The sequence below is a fragment of the Schistocerca nitens genome, chromosome 1 (assembly GCF_023898315.1).
Source record: "Schistocerca nitens isolate TAMUIC-IGC-003100 chromosome 1, iqSchNite1.1, whole genome shotgun sequence".
NCBI lineage: Eukaryota > Metazoa > Arthropoda > Insecta > Orthoptera > Acrididae > Schistocerca > Schistocerca nitens.
In genome coordinates this window covers 774,000,677-774,027,380 of record NC_064614.1, presented here as the reverse complement: position 1 = coordinate 774,027,380, position 26,704 = coordinate 774,000,677, and the positions used below count along the sequence as shown (strand labels likewise).

General features: G+C 41.6%; 1 protein-coding gene across 1 annotated transcript in view; it reads right to left on the bottom strand.

Annotated features, from left to right (window-relative positions):
- Positions 1-26,704, bottom strand: part of LOC126261620 (syntaxin-like) — an 82,107-nt gene that overhangs the window by 43,695 nt on the left and 11,708 nt on the right. The gene's annotated exons all lie outside the window — the stretch shown is intronic.

Genomic DNA, 26,704 nt, shown 5'->3' with positions numbered 1-26,704 from the left:
CAGTACAAGCATACAACGAATGTCCCTGTGTATGAATGTCCCACAGACACTTGTTTAGGAAACATTACTTGCGGAGAACCTGTATCCATTTCACATACAGTATGGCCAAAATCTCCATGTTGGTGACAATGCTCAATGACTTCAATTCTGTCACTGGGTAATTGAGAATCTTCATTTGCTTCCATACATACTATTCACTAATGAAGCCCAGTTTTCACAACATGGAATAAACAACACACGCAATAATCATCTGTGGTCTCGGGAAAATATACACGCTTCAGTGTATAGCAATTTCCAAGTTTGTTTTGCCATAAATGTTTGGTGCGGCATGATCAGTAACCTTTTGATAGGTCCATTTATTATCAATCAGCAACTGACAGAAGAGAGGTTCCTGCATTTTTTGGAAAATTCATTTGTGGAACTATTGAAAGACATTCTACTCTAATCCACAAGTCACACTAATGATCTGTACATCCATTCAAGGAAATATATGTTTGTAAAAGGGAAGTAGTGGACATGCTTTTCCATGTTATGAGTAGAAGTTATCTTCTTTTGCTCCAGTAACTGCTACAGAATGTGAAGAAGTCAAGCCTTTCCTCAGTGATACATGGTATTGCAGAGCTGCCGATTAGCAGGACCTCTACTTCATGAGAATCAACTGTGGCAACCAAACTAAAAAAGAAATAAATACATCAGACATTAGTTGTGTGACAGATCTCATGAAGTGTTCTAACTCTGCTTCAAGTACGAGGAGTGAGCCAGCAGCTACAAAAAATTCTAAATCAACAAGAATAACACTTCATAGTCTTAATTGCTTTGCGATACAGGGGGTGCTAATGTCGATGTCAGTCATTTGTAAGTGAGCATGGCAGTGAAACACCAGTTTGGTAGCGTTCTCATTATAAATAAACTCCTAAATAGTGACTTTAATATTTCTGCTTTCTCTTTGCTATTGAAGCAGCAGCACCATTTAGGATAGGGAAAGTTAGTTTTGTGCAATATTCTCAGCACAAGTTACTGCCAGATGTGGGCTGGATTGCAGTGAATTATGCGTAGCAACAGTTGCGAAGTAGAGTAGAGGCCACAGAGCCGTCAAATTGCTGAAAGAGTATACAAAGCAGTTTTGTATGTCGCAAATACAGGCAGAAGGGGGCCACTGGCCAACATAGCAAGTTATGAGTACATTACATGAAGCGGCACATACGGCAAAACAGAGGCGTACAGCTGTATATAAATAGGTGCGGGTTTCTAATGAGATTCATTCAAATGTGGCAGTTCTCCTGGACGGCAGAGAGTGTCACACCACCAGCTACATGCAGCAGCAGATGGGGTGCCAGCATTACAGTCCACGGCGGGTCACTGTTTCGACCCTCTGAGGCCAACGTGGGGTCCGTAGCCAGCCAGCAGTGGGCCACTCCACGGCTCGCTACCATGGGCAGTCATCCTGGCTTCCAACACCCACCAGAGGCATCCCAAGGCAAGGGCCACAGATTTGGACACCGGATCACAGGCGCTTGTTGTTGCCCTGATCTCAGCCACGCTGGCGAGGAGCACGCAGCAGGCCGCCTGCGGCTCACACCGAGCAGCACTGAGTCGGCAGGGACGCAGACTGCTGAGTCGGCAGGGACGCAGACTGCTGAGTCAACTGCTGACACTTTGGCAACACTGCAACTCCAGTGGCATACAAGGCTGACACAGAGTGCGTGCACGGGTCTCTGAGGCATCCATTCTGTGCCAAGCCATTTTGCAGACAGCGAAGTGTGACCTCAGCATTGCGGGACCCAGTGATGCAGACTGAGGGGAACATGGTACTGTAGTTTGAAACAATAAATCACTTGGAAAGCTCAGACGAGTCTTAATACAGTGCCTTTTGCCTCTCCCCACTACATTTGGTCATCCCGATACATTCGGTGGCAGAAGTTGCCACTACATTAGGTGTCAGAATAGCAGACGCCAGCTGTCCAGTACGACATTCCAGCCCGCCGCCTGCATTACATTCACAAGATGTGGTGAGTTTTGACCAGTTTTCTTTTGAGTGTTGGACATTTTCTTGCCTTTTTGTGTTTTTGAGTATGGCTCATGGTAGGCCATTTTAAATTTTTCACGTAGGCATATTATTATTTTTTTTCTTTTGTCAGAATAAGTGTTAGTGTATTTGGGGCAGTAAGATATATTATTCTTTTTTTGTGGCATTTAATTACTTTTGTATTGGTTTGAGTATGATGTTACTGTGTATGATGATACTGAGGTGTAGGGAGTCAGGTTATTCTTGTACTTCAATGTTTTGTTTCGGGACTAACTGGGAATGAAAGCAAAACAATGGCGGAGTCAGGGACACAAGGTATGTCGGAACCAGAAGCTGTAAGGATTTTGTTTGAAAAATTAGCACAATTGACAGCATACAATACGCAGTTGAGAAATAAATTAATACCTAGAAGTGAGTGGGAAACCACATCTAATCAGTCATTGTTGCCTAGGATGCAGGAGATTGATCCAGCTGCCGCGAGTTTGATTATTCCATTTTCTGGCAAGGCATCTGAGGATGTGTATTCATTTGTGGAGGACTTGGAGACTTCAGTGGTGATGAATGGTTTGGTCTGATGAGCAGTTGTTACATATAGCCAAGATTAGATTAACAGGTGAAGTGAAAACATATGGAAGGGGAAGTCCTGAATAACACACGGTTGCTCCGCACATTAGCAGGGCAGGTTGGGGAATACGCTAAGGCATCGGAAGACGTAATAAATCGTAACCTGGGAACCCTACTGGGGCATCTAGAAGTACTAGATAGCAGGGTGGTGTTAACCAGACTTTTGCAAGGAGCAGCTAACAGTGCATGGGATGTGCAGGGAGTAATAACAAATCTGCAAGAAGCGCTGCATCACGCATAGCAAGGCCAGATAAGTACCGATTTGTTACCACCAGACCAATATTTATGCAGGTTGCGCAAGGCACAGAAGGAACAACCATCAGAGTTATATTTAATAATGCAGCCCAGTGAGCAAAATTTGCCATTTTTCTACCATGTTGCAACAGTAAGGGTAACAACCGACCGCGCACGAATGTATATTTTAGCCAAATTCCTGGTTATGGGGAAGAACGCAGGCTTTCAATGTTACATGGTCCACCCATAACCAATGACATAGGGAGCATTGGTGGTGATTCATCTCTTCATCATTGGGGTGGACGCCTTATGGGTGCAACACCTGGATGGAGGTGTGCTGTACTCAAAGTAGGAAGATGTGGTGGTGTCGAGTCACCAGTGGGCATTAAGGTTGGTATGGAATGTATGGGAAATTTTGAATGAAGTAAGGGGCTTGGGGAAGTGTTTGAAGAGCTTAGGCAATGTGCAGAGGGCAAGGGAATGCTGAAGGAAGTTGCAGGGAAGCATAAGAAATTGCATGAGACTTATAAGATGCTACGGAAGCAGGTAGGACAGATGGAGGAAGCAGTGCCATGGGTAAGACAGAAACAATGATGGCTGAACGAAGGGTTAAAAATTTTGAAGACAGTTTTTGGAACCGCAGACGAAAGTGATATAAAAGAACTGAACAACACGGTGGAAGTGGTGAGGCAACTCGCAGAGGAGAGTAGGGCAACGGAAGCTTTGCATGCAACTCAGATAGGCGCATTGGAAGGAGAAGTACTGTATGCTTTGCAATCCAGAAAGTAGTACAGTATTTGTAGTTTTTTTGTTTTTGTCATGTATCATTGTGTTTGCATATGTTGTATGTATTTTCGAATATAGCCTGCTGCGGACAGCAGTCCTTTTGAAGAGGGAAGAAGGGTGATGGTGATCCCTGTCTTCTGGTTACTGAAAAGGGAAGTGTAGCGTCTGACGTATGTGGAGTGTTGTGGGAGGAGAAATCAAATGCAGTTCTGGAGAAATAAATGCGTCGGAGTAAATTTTGCGGCAAAGCCGTAGTAAATATGTGTTGAACAATGTAAGAGATGTACGATTTCCTGTTTAAATTTTTTGTTATCGACAGTGCTGGGTCAGGAAAGTCGTGTTTATTACACCAGTTCATATAATGTAATTTAAGGATGAAAGTAGTCACAATTGGTGTTGAGTTTGAATCAAAAATAGTGAATGTTGGAGGAAAATCCGTGAAGCTACAAATATGGGACACGTGCATGGTGCAGTTATTTTTAGCGAGGGGGAAAGGAATAGACTGTTCAAGGGATATCGTGGAGCTGAAATTGAGCTTGCAATGGGTCGAGATGCATTGGATCTTCTCCACCTAAGAGAATTTTGTAGTAGTAGGAAGTTGTTTGGAGCAGGGAGTATTTGCAGAAGCAGAACATATAGAGCTCAAGGGGAGCGGAATTTTAATCAATAGAACTAAGTGTAACATAAATAACCACCCTTCCACCTGCCAGCTTCAACTTCAGGAGTCACGCAATTGAATGTTACGCAGCCACAGCTACACTGGCTAGAAGCCACTTTAGAGTTGTACCAAGGCAGAATCTGACCTTGTTAATTCAAACTCTGGACCTAGGTCTGTTGAGATCCATAAACCAGTTCATTTTAGAGCAAGAGGGGCGCATATCAGCCAAACAGGTTGTTGCTCAGTGTAGGTAAAGGCAATGGCAAATAACAATCATTTTGAGCACCTCTGTGCCAAGTGTCATCACAGCCTTAACTTTGTTATGTGTTGTTGTCTTTCTGATCAGGCACAGAGCTAATTCCAAGAGGGAACCAAGGGTAGTCCAAGTCCCAGTGGATTGGATGTCGAGGACGTGAGACGAGTAGGTAAGGGGTTGATCGAGCAGTGGTTGTCCAGTAAGGAATTTTTACATTTTGTTCCATGTCATGGTTTTAAGGGGCACTAGACCACATTTAAGTCTTCTAATAGTAAGGAAATACGCCATAGGTGCTGACCCAAACAAGCTAAGAGCTAGTTAAGGGTCAACCCGGGGACCGGGTCTTTCTGAAGAGGGGAGTAATGCAGCGGCTCCACCATTTAGGATAGGGAAAGTAAGTTTTGTGCAATATTCTGAGCACAAGTTACAGCCAGGTGTGGGCCAGATTGCAATGAGTTACGCATAGCAACAGTTGCGAAGTAGAATAGAGGCCACAGGACCATCAAATTGCTGAAAGAATATGCATAGCAGTTTTGCATGTCGCAAATCACAGGCAGATGGGGTCCACTGTCCAACCTAGCGTGTAACGAGTATGTGATGCGAAGTGACGCGTATGGCAAAACAGAGGCGCACAGCAGTGTATAAATAGGTGCGGGTTTCTAACGAGATTCATTCAAGCGTGGCAGCTCTCCTGGACGGTGGGGTGTGTCACACCACCAGCTACACATAGCAGCAGATGGGGCGCCAGTGTTACAGTCCACGGCGGGTTGCTGGTTCGACCCTCTGAGGTTAACAAGGGGTCCGTAGCAGCCAGTGGCAGGCCACTCCATGGCTTGCTACCACGGGCAGTCATCCTGGCTTCCAACACACGCTGGAGAATTGTTGCCGCGATCTCAGCCACGCCGGCGAGGAGCTTACAGCTGGCCACCTGCGGCTCACACCGAGCGACACTGAGTCGGCAGGGACACAGACCGCCAAGTCAACTACCAGCACCCTAAAGATGCTGCAACTCCGCTGGTGTACAAGGCCGACACACAGTGTGTGCATGTGTCACCGAGGCAGCCATTCCGCACCAAGCCGTTTCACAGACAGTGAAGTGGTGACCTCAGCATTGCGGGACCCGGTGACACAGACTGAGGGGAACATGGGGAACATGGAACTGTAGTTGGAAACAATAAATAACTTGGAAAGCTTGAACAAGTCTTTATATGGTGCCTTTTGCCTCTCCCTGCTTCATTTGGTCATCTTGATACATTCGGTGGCGGAAGTTACTTTCTTTTATTCCAACACCAGACAGATGCACAAGAAACTGAGTGAAAAAATTTGGACCCATTCATTTGCTTTATACATAACCAGAACTTCCTAAAACTTTATGATACACCTTTTTCCAGACTCTGAATGTGATAATTATCTTAGGCTTCACAGATGGCAATTCTTTAAGCTGCATGAGTTGCCATTAACTTTTGTCTATCAGCTTTTCCTGTAACCTCTTTTGTAGCACTAGTGTAGTAGTCTCTGTTTTTACAATGTTCTTTGAATGGAACCATAAAGCTAGGGAAGGTCTTTGTCATCTTTTATTACTTTACTTGTAATGTACATATCCAGACCACAATTCATAACATCTTTCAGCTTTAACAACAATTCTTCTGCTTTTGCCTCCTTATCAATTTGACCAAAAAAAAAAATACTGTCCTAGCTCACTTGATGTCCTTTTTGCTAATGGTGACCATTTTTCCTGTCATAGCATCAGAGGTGCTAATTTGTGTCTCATTGGTGACACTGTTAATAAAATTGGACCTGTTTGTAGCTAGGTTTAAAATATTCATTTTTCATCTGTGTTGTCAGACTAGTTGTTCAAGGTAGTTGCCAGACAACATTTACAGCATTACTTCACAGGTTTGTTTGTGTTTACTGCTGTTAATGTACCTATGTACATAGTTTTCCTGATTGATACTTAGCAGGTTAAAGCCAGAACATACTACTTTATGCTCTGAGTATTTCTGTACTATTATGTTTAGGATATCTTTGAATGACTCTAAAACTGAGATGACTAAATCTGGGAAACATAATTATGTCCACCACAGCTAAACTTGTCCATATTAGTTTGCATTCAGATTAATTTCAGATCTTGCTAGGTCTAATGCTTGTGCTTGTCACCATAAACTCTCCTCCTCCTGCAGAGGCTAATCTATCATTCCAATATACATTCCATATGTTTCCAGAAATTTCCCTACTGGATATTTTGAGTATCAATAGTCTGTCGAGGCTACTGCTTTCTATTAGAGACTGGGTTCCGTCAGTTAACAACTAATAATTTGAAATAATCAATGTATTTGCAGTCTGGCCTGCTGAAATAACTGTGTTATTTGATACTGATTTTTCCTCTCATAGTTTTTGAATATCATATAATTTAAAAAAATAAAAATAAACAAAAACCACATGTACTCCACAGATACTCTGCCTCCTGAGTTGCCACTTTCAGTGTTTCAGCATTCATTTTCTCACTTTTTGATGCATCACAATAAGCTTATTCACACAAGTTTCTTTTTATGTGTAATACTTTCATATGCAAATCCAGGGTTGATTACTATGGAGGTTCACAGTTTGTTACTGTCTTCTCTCCACTCCCCTCTGCTCTGCTCCCTTTGCCTACATACATCTACATACTCCACAAGCCACCATACAGTGCATTACAGAGGGTACCACGTACCACTTTAGTTATTTCCTTTCTTGTCCCACTTGGAAATGACTGTCTATAAACCTTTGTACAAACCCTAATTTATCTTATATTATCTCTGAGGTCCTTGTGTACAATGTATAATGGAATCAGTAGAATCGTTCTGCAGTCAGCCTCAAATGTTGGTTCTCTAAATTTCCTTAATGGTGCCTCACAAAAAGAGCATCGTCTTCTGTCCAGCAATTCCTATTAGAGTTCACGAAACATCTTTGCAATTCTTCCAGGCTGATTGAACCTATTGGTAACAAATCTAGCAGCACACATCTGAACTGCTTCAATGCCTTCCTTTAATCCAAACTGGCGGGGATCTCAAACATTGAGCATTACTCAAGAATGGGTTGCACTGGGGTTCTACACACAGTCTCCTTTGTAAATGAGTTTCACTTTCCCAAAGGTCACACTATAAAACAAAGTCAACTGTTTGCCTTCCCTACTACCAGCCTTTCGTGCTTGTTCCATGTCGTATCATTTTGCAACGTTATGCCTAGGTATTCAATCAATGTGGCTGTATCATGTAGCACATTAATGCTCTATTCAAGCATCACATGATTATTTTACTACCTATCCTCATTAACTTACATTTTTCTACGTTCAGAGCAAACTGCCATTCATCACCCCATCAATAAATTTTGTCGAAGTCATCCTGTATACTCCTACATTCACTTGTAATGAAACCTTCCAGCACACTACACAATGTAATCAACAAACACCCATAAACTGCTGCTCACTCTATCCATCAGATCATCTATGTATACAGAGAATAAGTGTGGTCCTATCACACTTCTCCGGAGCACTCCTGATGTACCCTTGTTTGACATGAACATGCACCATTGCAAACAACTTTCTGGGTTCTTTTTGAGCCACCCACATATCTGGGAACCTAATCCATATGCTCAGACCTGCATCAACAGTCTGCTGTGGGACACCATGTCAAACACTCCCCTCTCCACCCCCTTCCACACCTTCTTCTCCTACTTTTAACATACCACAGTTGTCTAGTATGGAAATATCATCAGTAACAGCAATATAATAAATAAAATGTTTCAATTAAAAATAATTTTCCAGCATTAATGCTCAGCACATCACTTTACTATAGATTGCAATTCAATACATAATTTTTAAAGCATTTGTCCAAAACTTTGAAAAGTTCATGCAAATGATTTAGGAACTATGAAAGCAACAAATTCTTACAACTTTGACAAAATAATTTAGACAGTCGAAAATCAGTGTGTGCATTCACTGTTATTAGCATTACGATTGTGTACTTAGGTTTGTAGCTATGGTTATAGAAACTTTCCTTTCATTTGTGCCTCAAAGCATCCACGTCATCATGCAAAATAATACTCATGGCTGTGGTCCAAAATGTATGCACTCTTGGCAAAGTGCAGCACACAAGTCATTACATGACATACTGCTCCATGATTTAATCAGAAATGTTTGTTGGTGGGCCCAGATCAGTTCGCTGCACTGCTACACATGGAAAAATCAGTCTAAATAAGGGTCACCAACTTTGCTTTGATCTGTGAAACAGGGTTAAACTTTTCCCGACTCCAAAGTCATTACTGGTAATTAAGAACCCGTTACCTATAGGAATGTTACAGGTTGCGTGGCTTCTCTTATAATGTCCTCCAATCCATATATGATCTGTAATATAGTGGACAAGTGTGCAAACTTTTAGTTTTCATATGTTTTTGTGGTCACCATTCTTGAAGTTAACTGCTGTAGTGAATCTGTAATGGAGTGACACCAGCCCTTGCCATGTCACTTCTTCACACTTTGCAATTAGGATGGATGCTGAGAGAGGGGTCCAATCTGTTCAAACCACTAACTGATGTAAATAATTTTGTGACATCTCTTCTGTGTTCTAATCAAAGTGTCTCCACTGTACAATCACTTTTACAGTTGTACATGATACAGCACACAATAGATCGTAACATGTACTCCTGCACTGCTTTTACATTTGAGAGATACCAGGAGAGAAAGACAGTTCTTATTTATTCATCATTTGTAAAATATATTTAAGCAGCAGATTTATACAAATCTTTCAAGTGCCATACAGTATATCCTGTGACAAATATGTGATATTTTACAAACAAATTTAAAAAAAGTTTTAAGAAAAGCCCTACAGCAGATGGCTACTACTTTAATATAATGTATTTACATCTACATTTACATCTACATTTATACTCCGTAAGCCACACAATGGTGTGTGGCGGAGGGCACTTTACGTGCCACTGTCATTACCTCCCTTTCCTGTTCCAGTCGCGTATGGTTCGCAGGAAGAGCGACTGCCGGAAAGCATCCGTGCATGCTCGAATGTCTCTAATTTTACACTCATGATCTCCTCGGGAGATATAAGTAGGGGGAAGCAATATATTCGATACCTCATCCAGAAATGCACCCCTCGAAAGCTGGACAGCAAGCTACACCGCGATGCAGAGTGCCTCTCTTGCAGAGTCTGCCACTTGAGTTTGCTAAACATCTCCGTAATGCTATCATGCTTACCAAATAACCCTGTGACAAAATGCACCGCTCTTCTTTGGATCTTCTCTATCTCCTCTGTCAACCCAGCCTGGTATGGATCCCATACTGATGAGCAATACTCAAGTATAGGTTGAACGAGTGTTTTGTAAGCCACCTCCTTTGTTGATGGACTAAATTTTCTAAGGACTCTCCCAATGAATCTCAACCTGGCACCCGCCTTACCAACAATTAATTTTCTATGATCACTCCACTTCAAATCGTTCCGTATGCATACTCCCAGATATTTTACAGAAGTAACTGCTACCAGTGTTTGTTCCACTATCATATAATCATACAATAAATGATCCTTCTTTCTATGTATTTGCAATACATTACATTTGTCTATGTTAAGTTTCAGTTGCCACTCCCTGCACCAAGTGCCTATCCGCTGCAGATCTTCCTGCATTTCGCTGCAATTTTCTAATGCTGCAACTTCTCTGTATACTACAGTATCATCCACGAAAAGCCGCATGGAACTTCTAACACTATCCACTAGGTCGTTTATATATACTGTGAAAAGCAATGCTCCCATAAAACTCCCCTGTGGTATGCCAGAGGTTACTTTAACGTATGTAAATGTCTCTCCATTGAGAACAACATGTGTTCTGTTTGCTAAAAACTCTTTTCAATCCAGCCACACAGCTGGTCTGATATTCCGTAGGCTCTTACTTTGTTTATCAGGCGACAGTGCGGAACTGTATCGAATGCCTTCTGGAAGTCAAGGAAAATGGCATCTACCTTGGAGCCTGTATCTAATATTTTCTGGATCTCATGAACAAATAAAGCGAGTTGGGTCTCACATAACCGTTGTTTCCGGTTTCCGTTGATTCCTACAGAGTAGATTATGGGTTTCCAGAAATGACATGATATGCGAGCAAAAAACATGTTCTAAAATTCTACAACAGATCGATGTCAGAGATATAGGCCTGTAGTTCTGTGCATCTGCTCGACGACTCTTCTTGAAAACTGGAACTACCTGTGCTCTTTTCCAATCATTTGGAACCTTCCATTCCTCTAGAGACTTGCGGTACATAGCTGTTAGAAGGGGGGCAAGTTCTTTCACATACTCTGTGTAGAATCAAACTGGTATCCCATCAGGTCCATAGGACTTTCCTCTGTTGAGTGATTCCAGTTGCTTTTCTATTCCTTGGACACTTATTTCGATGTCAGTCATTTTTTCGTTCGTGTGAGGATTTAGAGAAGGAACTGCAGTGCGGTCTTCCTCTGTGAAACAGCTTTGGAAAAAGGTGTTTAGTATTTCAGCTTTATGTGTGTCATCCTCTGTTTCAATGCCATTATCATCCCAGAGTGTCTGGATATGCTGTTTCGATCCACTTACTGATTTAATGTAAGACCAGAACTTCCTAGGATTTTCTGTCAAGTCGGTACATAGAATTTTACTTTTGAATTCACTGAACGCTTCACGCATTGCCCTCCTTACGCTAACTTTTAACATCGTTTAGCTTGTGTTTGTCTGAGAAGTTTTGGCTGCATTTAAATTTGCAGTGAAGCTCTCTTTGCTTTTGCAGAAGTTTCCTAACCACGGTGGGTTTTTCCCGTCCCTCACAGTTTTACTCGGCACGTACCTGTATAAAACGCATTTTACAATTGCCTTGAACTTTTTCCATAAACACTCAACATTGTCAGTGTTGGAACAGAAATTTTTGTTTCAATCTGTTAGGTAGTCTGAAATCTGCCTCCTATTACTCTTGCTAAACAGATAAAGCTTCCTCCCTTTTTTTTTTTTTTTTTTTTTTTTTTGATATTCCTATTTACTTCCATATTCAGGGATGCTGCAATGGCCTTGTGATCATTGATTCCCTGTTCTGCACTTACAGAGTCAAAAAGTTTGGGTCTGTTTGTTATCAGTAGGTCCAAGATGTTATCTCCACGAGTCGGTTCTCTGTTTAATTGCTCGAGGTAATTTTCGGATAGTGCACTCAGTATAATGGCACTTGATGCTCTGTCCCTACCATCCGTCCTAAACATCTGTGTGTCCCAGTCTATATATGGTAAATTGAAATCTCCACCTAAGACTATAACATGCTGAGGAAATTTATGTGAAATGTATTGCAGATTTTCTCTCAGTTGTTCTGCCACTAATGCTGCTGAGTCGTGAGGTCGGTAAAAGGAGCCAATTATTAACCTAGCTCGGTTGTTCAGTATAACCTACACCCATAATAGTTCATAGGAACTATCCACTTCTATTTCACTACAGGGTAAACTGCTACTAACAGCGACAAGCATGCCACCACCAGTTGCATACAATCTATCCTTTCTAAACACCATCTGTGCCTTTGTAAAACTTTTCTCAGAATTTATCTCTGGCTTCAGTCAGCTTTCCATACCTATAACGATTTCAGCTTAAGTGCTTTCTATGAAGTTCCGGTACTTTACCAATGCAGCATCGACAGTTTACAATTACAATACCAATTGCTGCTTGGTCCCCGCATGTCCTGACTTTGCCCCACACCCTTTGAGGCTGTTGCCCTTTCTGTACTTGCCCAAGGCCATCTAACCTAAAAAACCGCCCAGTCCCTGCCACACAACCCCTGCTACCCCTGTAGCCACCTGCTTTGTGTAGTGGACTCCTGACCTATCCAGTGGAACTCGAAACCCCACCACCCTATGGTGCAAGTCGAGGACTCTGCAGCCCATATGGTTGCAGAACCGTTTCCGACCCTCCACTCGGCTCTGCACCAAAGGTCCGCAATCAGTCCTGTCAACGATACTGCAGATGGTGAGCTCTGCTTTCATCCTGCTAGTGAGACTGGCAGTCTTCACCAACTCAGATAGCCACTGGAAGCCAGAGAGGATTTCCTGCAATCCATAGCGACACATCATTGGTGCCGACATGAGCGACCACCTGCAGGTGGGTGCACCCTGTACCCTTCATGGCATCCAGAAGGACCCTTTCATTCTGGAATGACTCTCCCCGGTATGCAAACGGAGTGCAAATTGGTTTTCTTCCCCCTCCTTGCACAGGACAAGCAGCCATGTCCAGCCGAAGATCAGTATCAGCCGGAGAGAGAGCCTGAAACTGGTTCATCAGACAAACTGGAGAGGCCTTCCATTCAGCCCTCCAGAATGTCTTTCACCCCCTGACACACCTCGAGACGACCTCCCACTCTACCACGGGTGAGGGGTCAGCCTCAATGCGGGCAGTACCCCGACCAGCCACAGCTGTAGTCCGATCGGGGGATGCGTGGGACGAGCTGGCCATCCCCAACAAACCCCTGTCCGGACCCCCACAGTGATGCCCATTGGCAACAGCCTCAAGCTGTGTGACCGAAGCCAAGACTGCCTGAAGCTGGGAGTGAAGGGATGCCAACTCAGCCCGCATCCGAACACAGCAGTAGCAGTCCCTATCCATGCTAAATACTGTTGTGCAAAGAATGTCTGAACTAATCTACAGAGAGCACAAACAATTGAACACAAAATTTAAACGGTTATTGAAATACAAGACTGCCTAGTAAATGCAGTAATTCTGCTACTTGCGCACTTCTGACACAGTGCTTGGCGGCAGAGGGCTAACTATACTGTCAGTAACATACAAAGACTATTTGAAAGAAATAAACAAATGACATATGACTACGCAACTTTACACATCACAGATATTAAAATGCAAATCTGCCCCTGCTAAATACAAAACTACACAATGATTTGGCGGATTTAACTAAACAAGTGCGCTAAGAACACTCAAACAAATTTTCAACCTGACTACAACACTTATGTGGACGCTAAATAAGCCACTTGCTGCTACTTGAGCACTGCTGACACACTGATCGGCAACAGTGGCACATGGTGATTAAGTGGGTGGCATGTACTAGACAAAGTCAACGACTCTCACTTTGACTATAGATAATGTGATTTTACATGAGTAGGCTTTTTTAAAAAAATGTATTATTTCCTGTAAGTTTGCTTATTGTAATGTTACTATCTTTGTTCCATATACAATGTTGTAACATTGTTAATAGGTCCTACATCTTCTGAAGAAGACAATTTTAAAACTGTTGAAACCATGGTCAGGGTTTAACAAACCTGTTTTTTGCAACTGGTTGGCTGTTCTCCGTAATGCATTGAAGCTTAGGAATACTATTTGTTTCAGTTGTTTGTGCTTCCATTTGAAAGATGAGTCTTTGTGTTGTTTACCTTTTTTGGCTTGATGGAGGATCTTTCCGTTTCTGTCTTGGTTTATTCAATTTTCTGTGGTTTGTCAGTTCTACCTGTGAACTTGTGAGACATTTGTTGTTGGCAGCAATCCTGGTCAGCCTTTAAAGTGGGCCTTTACCTGACTGCAATGTTCTCCACAGGCAACTAGGATGTTGCACAAGTAACTGAATAAATCCTATATTAAACTTCTTTGCCTTTTTAAAAAGCTTTTTTCATGCTATTTTATTTTCTTAAAATTATCAGAGACATTTGACAATTGATATATGTCAAAATAAAAACTCTTATAGCAAAATTTGACAGTCGCCCCCTGCCCTGCCCTCCTTTTTGATTCTGCACCTGGACACTTCTTTATCTGGCCTTCTTTGAAAGCAGGCTATCTGAATGAGATATTTATCCTAAAAAATGTTACATTTCACCCCTCTTCCAGGGATTCTGCTATCAGAGACAGCAACCCCCCCACCTCCCTATTCCCATATTTTCAGCTGTCACTTCAGATAATTTTCCTCAACCCTTCTCCTGTTATGGTGTAGTCTGTTTGCTGCACACAGCGTATCCAGAACACTCTATTCTTGGCCATGCCATTGTCTGCTCCCTCAAGTATCAGTATCTGATCCTCTTTACTCAGAACCATAAGTAGTGCATCAAAATCTTATGCTACCCTGTCAAGGGTAGGTTTTACAGTACTTGATACCCTGGCACAGTTTTTCCTGGATGCTATTGGTCTACACACCTCCCATGACTGCTACCTATAGTCAAGTTGGTGTAAAATTACCTCTGATAACTGGCAGTGCTAAGCACAAGGGGCTGCAGATGAAAATCATAGCTCTCTATAGAGCTTCAGCAACACTGAGCCACCACCATAGATATGCTGACAAAATCTCGTAGTGTGGTTGGCTGAGTAGGTGCATGAAGCAGCTGTGCCCAGTCCACACAGCACAGCTATCAGGGACCCTGTCACATCAGCTCAACTATAGCAACAAGACCTTGCTTTGCTTACTCAGGTCTGTTTCTGACTGATCTATATCTACATCAATATTCTGCAAACCACACTGAAGTGCATGGGAAGAGATACTTCCAATGTTGCACCAAATATTAGAGTTCATGCCCATTCCACTCAAATGTGGAGCATGGGAAGAATAAGTGCTTAAATGCCCCGTGTCCACTGTAATTGGTTTAATCTTGTCTTTGTGGCCCCTACAGCAGTTGCAAATAGGGGGTTGTAATGTATTCCTAGATTCTTCACCTAATTCTGGTTCTTGAGTCTCTGTAAGTTGGCTTTTGTGGAATGGGTGGAATCTTTCTTCAAGTGTCTACTAGTTCAGGCTTTTCAGCATTTTATGATGCTCTCTCATGATTCAAACAAACCTGTTACCATTTGTGCTGCCTTTCTTTATAAGAGTTCAGTACCTCTGCTAGTCTTACTTGGTAGGGCTTCCCCAGGGAGGGCTGTGGCTGCCACCACTATGCTGAGTAGTGAGGTCCTACTGGTTCAACACATGGAGTGAAGCACTACTGCTGCACCATTACTGCCATCACCATCTACAAGCTGTTGGTAAATCCGTCCCCTCCAGGGTAATGCTGAAGCCCAACTGCGGGTTAGTCACTCCAACCACCAGTCTGCTACTAGCCCAGCACAAGATGTTACATTAAAAGCCACTACTTCCACCCCACTGCTGGTTGGCAGCTGGTGTTTCCCCACACCCCTTGCCCTGCTCCTCCAAATACAGAGCACCCTGAACTGCATTCAGTCTCAGTGTGACTGCCATTGGGACCAGATCTGTTCCATTCCTAGTTGGGACAAAAGTAGACATGTCCATAACTGAATGGGCTGTCATTCATAGGTGCAAAAGAGATGTTTGTGCCCCATACAGGTTGAAACTTGCCTGTTAGGTGGTGTTTTTCTCCTTCCAGTGTGAGCATCCAGGTACCCCCATACCTGTACCTTATTCCAACATGAAAATACACTTAGAATGATTGTTACAACACAAAGCCTATCTTTGCCATTCCCTGATGGGTATTTCCAGGACACATAAACATATTCTTCACCACATAATGAGTAAATTTTGGCAATTTAGCAATGTGTGTGTGTGGGGGGGGGGGGGGGGGAGGTAAAACAACAAGGTGATTACATCATTATACTTTCCGATATGGACAAGTTTGCATGATCATCCACCTCAGTCAGTCTCACAGGGCAAGGCAAGACCAAAAATTTCAAGGAATTAAAATTTTTTCTCAGACTATTTTGAGATTAATCAGCAAGCTAAGCACAAGGTTTGGTGTAACTGAAAAAAAGACAAATGAGTTAACTAAACAGGTTGATGTACTTGAAACAAAGGCAAAAACAATTGTTTATAAGTTACATACTGTTCCAAAGTCTGCTTAATGTGTAAGTGTGTTAACAAAGCATAAAGTCATTGAAGGCTCTCCACTAGAAATTGCATTTGGTGAAATTAGGGCATTTAAATAGAGACCAGTCACTCAGAGACACATTTAAGCCTGTCACAGAAGAGGCTAAAGAAGAAGATGCTATTGGTGATTTCATTAAGCATCACAGTGATAATCTGATATATGGAACTTACAGAGTAAGCAAGGAAAAACTGCATATGCTGGGTACTCCACCTATAAGTTTAACAGAGAATACAGTAAAAGTTGGTGATATTGTTGTAGTTGTTGTCTTCAGTCCAGAGAATGGTTTGTTACAGCTCTCCATGCTACGCTATCCTGTGCAAGCCTCTTCATCTCCGAGTAACTACTGCAACCTACATTCCTCTGATTCTGCTACTGTTTTTGTTCACAATTTTTACTCCTCTCGCTTCCCTCCAGTACTAAATTGGTGATCCCTTAATGCCTCAGAATGTGTCCTACTAACCGATCCCTTCTTTTAGTCAGGTTGTACCACAAATTTCTCTTCTCCCCAATTCTATTCCGTAGCTCCTCAATAGTTATGTGGTTTACCCATTTAATCTTCAGAATTACCACATTTCAAAAGTTTCTATTCTCTTCTTGTCTAAACTGTTTATTTTCCATGTTTCACTTCCATTTATGGCTACACTCCATACAAACACTTTCAGAGAGAACTTCCTAACACTTAAATCTATACTCAACGTTAAGAAATTCCTCTTCTTCAGAAACGCTTTTCTTGCCATTGATAGTCTACATTTTATATCTTCTCTACTTGCTCCCGAAATAGCAAAACTCATTTACTACTTTAAGTGTCTCATTTTCCTAAACTAGTCCCCAGCATCACTTAATTTAATTCAACTACATTCCATTGTCCTTGTTTTGCTTTTGTTGATGTTCATTTCATATGCTCCTTTCAAGATACTGTCCATTCTGTTCAACTGATATCCCAAGTCCTTTTCTGTCTATGACAGAATTACAACGTCATTGGCAAACCTCAAAGTTTTTATTTCTTCCTCCTGGACTTTAATTCCTATTCCAAATTTTCCTTTTGTTTCCTTTACTGCTTGCTCAATATACAGACTGAATGACATCGGGAACCATTGCTTTCCTTTCGTGCCCCTCAACTCTTGTAACTGTCATATTGCTTCTGTATAAATTGTAAATAACCTCTCGCTCACTGTACTTTACTGCTGCCACATTTAGAATTTGAAAGAGAGTATTCCAGTCAACATTGTCAAAAGGTTTCCCTAGATCTACAAATGCTATAAATGTAGGTTTGCCTTTCCTCAGCCTATGTTCTATGAAAAGTCATAGAGTGGTATTGCCTTACGTGCTCCTACATTTCCCCAGAATCCAAACTGATCTTCCCCATGGTTAGCTTCTACCAGTTTTTCCATTCTTCTGTAAAGGATTTGTGTTAGTATTTTGCAGCCATGACTTATTAAACTGATGGTTCGGTAATTTTCACACTTGTCAGCACCTGCTTTCCTTGGGATTGGGTTTATTATATTCTTCTTGAAGTCTGAGGCTATTTTGCCAGTCTCATACATCTTGCTCACCAGATGGAAGAGTTTTGTCATGACTGACTCTCCCAAGGCTATCAGTAGTCCCAATGGAATGTTGTCTACTCCCGGGGCCTTGTTTTGATTAAGTCTTTCAGTGCAAATTCTTCATGCAGTAGCACATCTCCCTTCTCATTTCCATCAACGTCCTCTTCCATTTCCATAACACTGCTTGTAAGTACATCTCCCTTGTATAGCCCCTCCCTATACACCTTCCACCTTTCTGCTTTCCCTTCTTTGCTTAGGACTGGTTTCCCATTTCAGGTGGTTCTCTTTTCTCCAAAGGTCTCTTTAATTTTCCTGTAGGCAGTATCTATCTTACCCCTAGTGATATATGCTTCTCAATCCTTACACTTGTCCTCTTGCCATTCCTGCTTAGACATTTAGCACTTCCTGTCGATCTCATTTTTTGAGACGTTTGTATTCCCTTTCGCCTGCTTCATTTATTGCATTTTTATATTTTCTCCTTTCCTTGATTAAATTCAATACCTCTTGTGTTACCCAAGGATTTCTACCAGCCCCCGTCTTTTTACCTACTTTATCCTCTGCTGTGTTCACTATTTCATCTCTTTATCTATTGTATTCCTTTCCCCTGTTCTTGTTAATCGTTCCCTAATGCTCCCTCTGAAACCCTCTGCAACTTCTGGTTCTTCCAGGTTTATCCAGGTCCCATCTCCTTAAATTCCTGCCGTTTTGCAGTTTCTTCAGTTTTAATCTGCAGTTCATAACTGATAAATTGTGGTCAGAGTCCACATTTGCCCCTGGAAATGTCTTACAATTTAAAACTTGGTTCCTAAATCTCTGTCTAACCAGTATATAATCAATCTGAAACCTTCCGGTGTCTCCAGGTATCTTCCATGTAAACAATCTTCAGTCCTAATTCTTAAACCAAGTGTTAGCTATGATTAAATTAAGCTCTGTGCAAAATTCTACCAGGCAGCTTCCTCTTTCATTCCTTTTCCCCAGTCCATATTCCTCTACTACTTGTCCTTCACTTCCTTTTCCTACTATTCAAATTCCAGTTCCCGTTGACTATTAAATTTTTGGCTTCCTAAACCATATTAATAATTTCTTTTATCTCATCATAAATTTCCTCAATTTCCTCCTCATATGTGGAGCTAGTTGGCATATAAACTTGTACTACTGTGGTGTGTGTGGCCTTCATGTGTCTTGGCTACAATAATATGTTCACTATGCTGTTCACAGTAGCTTATCCATGTTCATATTTTTTTACTCATTATTAAACCTATTCCTGCATTCTCTCTATTTGATTTTCTATTTATAACCATGTATTCACCTGACAAGGAGTGATCCTCCTCCTGCCACTGAACTTCACTATTTCCCACTATATCTAACTTTAACGTATCCATTTCCCTTTTTAAATTTTCTAACCTACCTGCCTGATTAAGGGATCTGATATTCCACACTCCGATCCGTAGAATGCCAGTTTTGTTTCTCCTGATAACGACGTCCTCCTGAGTAGTCCCAGTCCAGAGATCTGAATGAGGGACTATTTTACCTCTGGAATATTTTACCCAAGAGGATGTCATTATCATTTAACCATACAGTAGAGCTACATGCCCTCGGGAAGAATTAGGGCTGTAATTTCCCCTTGTTTCCAGCTGTTTGCAGTACCAGCACAGCAAAGCTGCTTGGGTTGATGTTACAATGCCGAGATCAGTCAATCATCCAGACTGTTGCCCCTGTAACTACTGAAAAGGCTGCTGCCCCTCTTGAGGAACTACTCATTTGACTGGCCTCTCATCAGATACCCCTCCATTGTGGCTGCAACTACAGTATGGCTATCTGTGTCACCGGGGGGGGGGGGGGGGGGGGGGGGGGGGCGTTTAGTGATACACAATCTGAAAGAAAATCTGGTTTATGAATCTTAATATTCTTAAAAACTATGACACTAGACATCTGTTCACTCAAGAGGGACAAAATTGTGGTCAAATAATACGTATGATGGAAGCATATAAGAAAGCCAACAGACTAGGAGCAAAAAGTTTGAAATAAAAAAATGATGTTGAACCTGCGTCAGTAGTGTACCTGCCACTGGCATTATCAGCATTTAGAATAAGAAAATTAAAAACAGATCTCCCCAATATAATTATTATGATCACCTCATCGAAAAAATTGAATGATTATGGCTGCTCACAGAATGTCTGCAGTAGGGTATATGGCACATTCAGATGAAATCGTTTTTAGTAATTTCAGAGCTTAGAGAAAGATATATCACTGTATAATTATGGAGGTGGTTTTTCAGGAGCTCCATAAACTGGTGTGCAAGACATTCTCATGTAGGCAAGTTATAATTCAAGATTTGGATGACTTATGGCAGCAAATCTTGTAGGCATGAAGCAGTATTCTGGGAAAATAAACGTTTCAAATAAATTTTAATGGTTGTTGATGCATACTCCAAATTTGCCTGAGCTCAAACTTTGAAAGCAAAAAAGAGGAAATCAGTTGCACAGGAATTTAATTAACTGCCGCAGACAGGAACCAATACCATCCCTCATAATCTTCAAACATATCAAGGTGGTGAGTCGTGATATAGATATTTTAAGACAATAACGGGAGGGTTTGGAATACTTCACTAGTCGACATTCTCTCAGATGAAAGCATGTGTTGTGGAGCTTTTGAACCAGACAATGAAAGTGCAAATGTGGATGTGTTCTAACCTTCATGGCTTTTATAGATGGACTGATATCCTTGCACAAATCATTGAGCTGCAAGACTGGGCTATCCACAAGACAATAAAAATGAGACGTATTGATGTAAGTGTTAAGGAGCTCCTAAATATCATGTACAGTCATATTAAAATGGTAGATCCATTCAAACAGAAATTTAGTGACTGTGATGTTGTGAATATGTCATAACACAAGATACACAATACAACATTTGAGAAATTGTATCTCCCAAATTGGTCAATAGATATATTTACAGATTCCAAGGTGCAACAAGCGAGATGTAGAACTCACATATTAAAGAATAGCAGTGGTAGTGAACCTGCTGGTAGTTTTTACACAGAAGAATTACAGAGAAGCAGTGAACCAGGCCCATAGAATGTGTCATAAGAGGACATGGGAAAAAGGCTCTCGTGAAGTAGCTCGACTCCGCTTCATTGCATATCGGATGGGTGGATGCAGATGATCTGCTATTTAACAAGGCTAGCAAACCTTAAACAGTGCAGCAGCATAACATGCATAATACAAAGCCCATGAACACAGGTAGTGGTACTCTCATAAACCCTCCCAGATTTAGTGATAAGGTGGCCCAGTGGACAGCCCCTCTAAAACTGGTGACAGACCTAGCATGAAAACAGAAAAAAGATGTGCTGAACAGTTTATGTGGTCATGGGGTTGGACTGTGAAGGGGAAGATCTGTGTTCCAATCTCCCTCATATATCATCTTTTTTTTCTGACAAAATTGTTAACTATACGTCAAGTCATTGACATGTCTGTTCGCTGTTTTCAGATACATGTCTTTGTTATGGAGTAATATCCATTTGCAACAGCAAGGTGTAAGAAAGGGACCTGCAGAGATACATAACTCCTATTTGTTCTACACAAGTACCACATGTTATGACTCTTGCATTCCATTTTGGAAGTTTTGACTCTTGAATTCCCTTGTTGTAACATAGTTCACACCCATTTATTTGTTGTTTTCATTTCTGTGAGATGTCTGTGTGACATCTGCCTGCTCTCACGATTCATCAAATTTACTTGCAATGGTATTATATTCTTACCATTTGACTCATGTTCTATAACCAATGTATAGTATGACAACTGATAAGTCTACAGAAGGAGAACAGACACGTCAATGACTGAGAGGGTAAAAAAAGGGGTTGAGAGTGATGACAAGGTAATCTGTCTTTTAGATGAGGCATGCAGATGTACATTGAGTACACAGCACACAGCAAATAAGGATCTGCCAGGATTCACCCTGCAGACAGAATATTGACTGACCAAGTTAAGGAAATATGATCAAGAAGGGATAGTGATATTGGTCAATGTATCACCACACTTTTATTGTATAAAACAGTGTGTGCAAAATTTAAATTAGGCTTGGGGCTAAATTACAGTTAAATTATGAATGCAACTCATCGTCCACCAAAGAAAAAGAAGTGGAAAAAGGGCATGTAAGTCTGTTTAAAAAAAATGATTTCAGTTATCATAGCCAAAAAAAGCCTCAAAAGGAAAAATGATTAAAATGCCTAGAATCCGTAGTGCCAAGCACATCAGGTGGAATCCTTCCGCTCATATATTCCAGCCTTAGTGGGGCTTTCAGTGATTGGTTCTTTAGCCAGTGGTGTGGCAGTTATCGCTAGAACAATGAAAAGTGCAGAAGACACACAGCAGCAGCTTAACGAGGCCAAAAGACATAATATCTTCATGTAATCTGTGGCTATTTGGAAAGGACTTTACTCAAAACAACACAGTTAAAAAGGAGAGAGAGAGGAAGAAGAAGAAGAAGAAGAAGAAGAAGAAGAAGAAGAAGAAAAAAAAGCTATAGCTATTAGCTGTACTACTTGACAGACCACTTACAAGTATCAATTTGCTTAAATCCATCAAAAATTCTCTGTCGCATTATTTAATGGAGTTTTCATGTGGAAAACAATACTCAGGACTGTGTAGAAATCTAATGAGTGTGAAATTGTAAATTAACATGTTGAAGGAGGTCGTGGGACATAGTGGGTGGTGTATATTGAAAGAAGAACCCAAAATAGTGACTACTACTTTACTCATTTTGCAATTTACTGCCTTGGGAAGAATTACACCACTACTTCGCCAGTAACCACACATCTTACAATTTTGAGCATTACCAAAAGTTCAGTACATATCTCTGTGGACACCTATGTCTCATGTTCATATCGCAGCTACAAAGAAGATATAAAAACAGTAGTCAGGCACACAAGTTTGTCAGATGAGCTTGAGGAGTGATGTCACACATTTTGGCTTTAAATGGTCAATCATCAGCAATAAGTGGAAATGACACCCCTCCCTCCCCCCCTTTCCCCTCCTGTCAAACTAAGAAAAGGAGATTAAAGGACAGTGCTGGTAGGCTTATAAATGTAGAATATCATTCATAAAATCACAGCATCAAATTGTAATCTATGTCTGGAAAGAAGTAAAGTTGTGCAAATATCTCACAGCAAGCAAGTACATGTCACAGAATCTGATATAATGTCCAGTTTTCATGTGGTATCCCTGTTCACCAGGGTGGCACTGAAAGACTCTCTGGAACTGATTACAGATAAATTTGACAATGCTCTGTGGGACTTGTTCCGGTACATCCTGACCTCAACTTATTTTCTTTATGGGGGCCAATATTAGGAACAGACAAGTGTAGGCATGGGCAGCCCTCTGTCTCCAGGTATTGTCAATACATTCATGGAGAGATTTGAGAAAGAAACATTAGAGAGAGCTAGATATGGACAGGAGCACTGGACCAAAGATGGAATGCCAGCACTTGGCCTGATACACCAGACAGAAGAGGGAGCACCTAAGAATGTTTGTAGTGGGAGTGGACTTCAGAAGAAACACCTAGAACTGCACCAGGCTGAAAACAGAATACAAGAGTGTTGACAGGCACAACAGACAGAAGATGGAATGTAAACTCTTGGCCTGGTGCGACAGACTGAAGAGAGGATGCCTGAGGCAAATTCTAGTGGGAGTGGACCTCAGACAGAATGCCTGGAACCAATCATGGAGGTTAAAGGCACCCACAAGTACAGATACTGGACCCGTTCCACTTGACCAGCACTCTCAGGTAGCACCTGACGAAAATAACAAGTCACATTAATGAAATATTGTGCATCAATGATGCTAATACCTGGCACAGTACCCGGAAACTCAAGATGTCATATGGCATCCTGCTAGGTAAAATATTCTGAATGTAAAATAGTCCCCATTTTGATCTCCAGTTGTGAAATACTCAGGAGGATGTCATCATTAGGAAAAACAAGTGTGAAATTCAGTGGATTAGAAAGTGGAATGTTAGTTCCCTTAATCAAATACAAAAGTTAGACAATGTGGAAAGGGAAATGGATAGGCTGAAACTAAATTTAGTGGGTGTTAGTGAAGTGCAGTGGCAGGAAGAACAGGACTTCTGGTTAGGTCAGCAAGGACATCACCACAAAATCGTGTAGGGGCAATGCAGGAGTAGGCCTAATGAATGACAACAAAACAGGAATACAATCAAATAATGGAAAATCCAGGATGGAATGTAACAAGATTATGAGAAGGAAAATTGCCACTCACCATACAGCGGAGTTGCTGAGTCGCAGATAGGCTCAACAAAAAGACTCTCACAATTAAAATTGGCCTCCATCAACAATAGACACACACACACACACACACACACACACACACACACACACACACACACACACACACACACACACATGCTAACGCAACACCCACCCTCCATCAACAATAGACACACACACACACACACACACACACACACACGCTAACGCAACACCCACGCATGACTGCAGTCTCAGGCAACTGACATAGTGGTTGTCTTTTTGTACCTGTGATTCACCATCTCTGCTATAAGGTGAATAGCAACTTTCCTTCTCAAACAAGGAATACAGTTAAGCTGCTATTAACAGCATAGTGAATGCATTCTTGTAGCCAAGATATGCATGAAGCCACCCCCACCTCAGTAGTACAAGTTTATATGCCAACCAGCCATGTAGATAATAGAGAGAGTGAATTAATATATGATGAGATGAAGGAAATTATTCAGATACTTAAAGTGGATGGAAATTTAGTTGAGATGCGTGACTGTAATTCAGTAGCAGGAAAAGGGAGACAAGGAAAAATTGTAGAACATGGACTAGGAGACAGGAATGAAAGAAAAATTTTGTACAGAGCTTAATTTAATCATTGCTAACAGTTTGTTTAAGAATAAAAAAAAGGAACTGGTATACATAGAAGGAACTGGTATACATAGAAGGAACTGGTATACATAGACAGCTACAACAGTACATACAATATGTACTTGAGAGCCGATGTTTTCCTGAAAGTTATCCGTTACATCTGAAGGTGAGACACAATCATGTCATTTCTGGAAACACAGAATCTACTCTGTAGGGATCAACATGGATTCCGGAAACAGCAATCGTGTGAGACCCAACTCGCTCTATTTGTTCATGAGACCGAGAAAAATCTTAGATACAGGCTCCCAGGTAGATGCCATTTTCCTTGACTTCTGGAAAGCGTTCGATACAGTTCCGCACTGTCGCCTGTTAAACAAAGTAAGAGCCTATGGAATATCAGACCAGCTGTGTGGCTGGATTGAAGAGTTTTTAGCAAACAGAACACAGCATGTAGTTCTCAATGGAGAGATGTATACGGACGTTAAAGTAACCTCTGGCGTGGCACAGGGTATTGTTATGGGAGCATTGCTTTTCACAATATATATAAACGATCTAGTGGATAGTGTCAGAAGTTCCATGCGGCTTTTCACAGATGGTGCTGTAGTATACAGAGAAGTTGCAGCATTAGAAAATTGCAGCGAAATGCAGGAAGATCTGCAGTGGATAGGCACTTGGTGCAGTGAGTGGCAACTGACACTTAACATAGACAGATGTAATGTATTGCGAATACATAGAAAGAAGGATCCTTCATTGTATGATTATATGATAGCAGAACAAACACTGATAGCAGTTACATCTGTAAAATATCTGGGAGTATGCGTACGGAACGGTTTGAAGTGGAGTGATCATATAAAATTAATTATTGGTAAGGCGGATGCCAGGTTGAGATTCATTGGGAGAGTCCTTAGAAAATGTAGTACATCAACAAAGAAGGTGGCTTACAAAACACTCGTTCGACCTATACTTGAGTATTGCTCATCAGTGTGGGACCCGTAACAGGTTGGGTTGACAGAGGAGATAGAGAAGATACAAAGAAGAGCGGCGTGTTTCATCACAGGGTTATTTGATAAGCATGATAGCGTTATGGAGATGTTTAGCAAACTCAAGTGGCAGACTCTGCAAGAGAGGCACTCTGCATCGCAGTGTAGCTTGCTGTCCAGGTTTCAAGAGGGTGCGTTTCTGGATGAGGTATCGAATATATTGCTTCCCCCTACTTACACCTCCCGAGGAGATCACGAGTGTAAAATTAGAGAGATACGAGCACACACGGCGGCTTTCCGGCAGTCGTTCTTCCCGCGAACCATACACGACTGGAACAGGAAAGGGAGGTAATGACACTGGCACGTAATGTGTCCTCCGCCACACACCGTTGGGTGGCTTGCAGAGTATAAATGTAGATGTAGATGTAGAATTATAATTTTATGCCAAGCCTAGATACTGATTCTTGCCAAACCATTTCACATGCAGTTCCAATTATCATCTGATGGATTTGAGTTTTTTGTCTACTGTGACAGATACATCATGTTCAATTTCCAATGGTCCATCCTTACAACACACAGCTACAGGGGGTGGACGAAAGTATGGAAAACCAAAAAATCTACACTTTAACATGCCTAATGGTGTAGGAAACCCACTGGCATTCAACACAACTTCTAGTTTTCATGGGGGGGATATATACAGGTCCTGTAGAATTTTCAAGGGAATCCTATACCCTTCTTCCTGTAAAACAGTGGCAAGTGCAGGTATTGATGATGGTGTTGGATAGCAATCACACACCCTTCTTTCCAAAGTAGACCACAAAGGCTCAATGAACATTGAGATCTGGTGACTGTT